Consider the following 3,199-nt stretch of genomic DNA (forward strand, 5'->3'; position numbering starts at 1 on the left):
GTCTGACCCGCAGGGTCAGCTCAGAAGAACTGCACCAACACATGCCACTGCCCAGGGTGGCTGCCCTGCGCCCCGAGGGCAGTGAGACAGCCACACCAGCACCCATCCCTGGAGCCAGTGCCAGAGCTGGGACCCCTCCTTGCGTGAATCCTCGCACAGCTCTTCCCCAGTCCGGGGTGCCAGTTGGGGTGTAGACCCCAGACCCTTCCTCAGATAGCAACGGGCCGAACCAGCTCAAGCCATGGGGAGATCACCCACATGACTTCACAGCACCCCCTAAATGCAGAGCCCCTGGGAGCTGCTCACCACCTTTCACTGAGTTCTTAAAAGCTCTTGCTCGGCAGCAAACCCGTCGGACGGGAGACCCCAGGATACGCAGCTTGTATGAGGCACGGCAGCACACACAGAGCTGCCCCCACCTCCCCAGGACCCCCACAGCTGGGAAACCTGCTCTCCAAAGCACCTTTTTTTTATTTATTTTCTTGACTTCATTTCACTGAGATTAGACAGTAAATCTTTTCCCTAAGCTAAATATTTCATTCCCATTAAACCGAGATTAGCTGCCTGATTTACGGCGCCTCTTGCCCCAGCCCCAACATGAACCTTTCACACGGGGGCACGGGGTGGCTGTGGGTTTGGCTCCATTATCGAGGGGCTGTAACACTGTGCTGCCCCATGGCATTGCGGGGCTGGCATGGGGCAAGCTCTGCACCACACAGGGGGATGGTGGCACCACATCCCTCCACGCTGTCCCCCATGGGATGGGGGGCACCGGGATGGGAACAGCCCAGGGGGAACCTGCTGTGCCTCCACAGAGGGGCTTGGGTTGAAGGAAAATGAGACACTTATTCAAATACACTCTGTTGGGGGGGAAATAACTCATATAATTCCCCAAGGATGAAGGCAAAAGTGCTCGCCGAGGTGTTCGAGGCTTTTCCATGGATCTTGTTGGGGAAAAGACATCATCTCGATTGTGGGTGGTGGGTTTTTTGGTCGGGACTAGTTTGGGGTGATGGCTCAGGCAGGGCTCGGTGCCATCCATCCCTTCCCCAGCCCTGGCTGTTTGCAGGTTGGCTTCCTTGGGATGTTCCGGGGCGACTGGACAGCCTGGACCTGGGCACCTGGACAAGGCGGGGAGGTGACAGTCCCCCCCTGGGTCTGCAGGGGTCTGTGCCCATCCCCACTCAGGTGGGGGAGTCTGGAGGGGCCCAGAAGCAGAGCAGGGGGATGCAGGGTGGCAAGGGCAGCCGACCTGCTGTCCCCATCCTCCCCACTGCCAGATCACAGCAGGCGCAGCGGAGACCCCGGCACGGGGACGTTGTTATGGTAACTGTAATATCTTGCAATTCAACTGATTAAAGCAGGAATTGGAAAACCGGGCGCAGAGCGGGGCCAGATGGAGACCTGATTCCCTAATGGCCATCGTCTCAGCCTGGCCGTAATCCCCACCACGTGCCCACGCACCGGCACCATCCCTCAGTGCCGGCCTGTGCTACAAGAAGAGCAGTGCACCGGCTGCACTGGCTGCAGCCCCACGGCACGGTGCTTCTGCTGGGGGCTCCAGAGGTGCTGGGGACCCCAAACCAAGGGGAGCATTGCCAGAGCATCCCGGGATAAGTGACCACAGCCCCAGGCACCCCAGGATGCTGTGGGTAATGCTGGTCTGCAGCAGCCCATGGTCCCAGCAGAGACCCCCCAGCCGCCCCCACTGTCAGACCTGCTGACAGCCCTGGCCAGCCCCTCGCCCAGTTTATATCCTGGCCAGGCTCTTGGAGAATCGCCAGCCACGCTGCAGCTAATCCCATCTCCCTCCAAAACGACAGCCAGAAACGGGAGCCACGTCCTGCACTGCAGGAGGAGGTGGTGGTTCTGTGGGGCTGGAGACCACCACTCCCCACAGGACAGACACCGGTTGGTGCAGTGACAGGTGCTGGGCAGGTCCAGGTTCCCTGTCCCAGCCCAGGGATGCCGGGCTGGAACCCCACCAAGCTCCACTCGGCTGCTCCATGGAAAAGGGGTCAGCACCTTCCCTGCAGGAACCTCCTGACCTGTTTCTGCCCCGCTCAGCCCTGCTCGGCCGTTGGGATGCCCGTGGTTCAGTGACCGGCACGGAGGGTGCTGGCACCCCATACCTGATGTTGTCCATCAGATGCTGGTGGGACTCCTGGGTGAGGACCATGCAGAGGGCATAGGCCAAGTACTCCACCTTCCGCTCGGCCGCGTACTGCTTCAGGACAGTGAACACCTTCTCCTTGACCTCTGGCTGGTCCCCGAGGATGTCATCCACCTGCAGCACAGGAGCGGGGAAAGAAGAGGGAAGGGGCGTTGAGCAGCAGAGCAGTTGCCCGTGCGTGCGGAGGCATGGACGGTGCAGAAAGCGTGTCCGTCTCGTGGCAACAGGAAAGAGAAGCTTCAGCCATCGGCCCCCTCACACGCGCCCCGGGAGCATCGCACATGTGCCCAGTGCCGCTGTTCTCCATGTTAGAAACGTTGCGTGGGAACAGCGCCAAACCCCAAAACCCCAAAACTCTGCTCAGGCTGGGACCCAGCAGGCCAGTCTGGCGTCTACCTGGCTGAGGACATTGTGACGGGCTTTTGGGGGTATTTGAGCCTCTAATCACGCCCCGATCCTGCCGGGCGGCACTGTGCTGCCATTAACTCTGGGAGGCTGCAGGGAAGTGGGGATAAGGAGCGGGAATGTGAGCACCAGCCCTGGAAACAGTATTGGCAGCTTCCAGCCATCCTCTCCACCTGTGACAACCATGACAGGCAGACTAATTAGCTAATTAGCATCCAGCCAATTACCCTGCATGGGACCCTCCTGCTATTAGCCTCTTCCCAGGCCTGGGGGCCATTCCTTGCCCTGGGGCTCTGCTGGGTGGTGGGTGCTGCTGCCTTGCCTGGGTGCAGCAAACATGCAGGATGCAGGAAACTCCCAGTGAGCCCCCCAGGGTCCTGTGAGTTGGGTTTTCCAGCGAGGGGATGGCTTTGTGCTGGCAGCAGGTTTAACTACTTCCCTCCAGCTCTGCAAGCATAGCGGGGAGCAGCAGTGAGGGGAGAGGAGCCCCTCGCCCTTTTCCAGCACGTGCATGTGCGCCCCTGCGGCAGCATCACGAGGGACCCGGCAAAGCATCCCCTGGCCGAGACCCTGCGCTGGCTGGGAGAGCCCCCTGCCCAAGGAAGGGGCAGAGCCATTTGT

This window comes from Eurypyga helias, unplaced genomic scaffold (assembly GCF_000690775.1).
Source record: "Eurypyga helias isolate BGI_N326 unplaced genomic scaffold, ASM69077v1 scaffold22645, whole genome shotgun sequence".
NCBI classification, from domain to species: Eukaryota; Metazoa; Chordata; class Aves; order Eurypygiformes; family Eurypygidae; genus Eurypyga; species Eurypyga helias.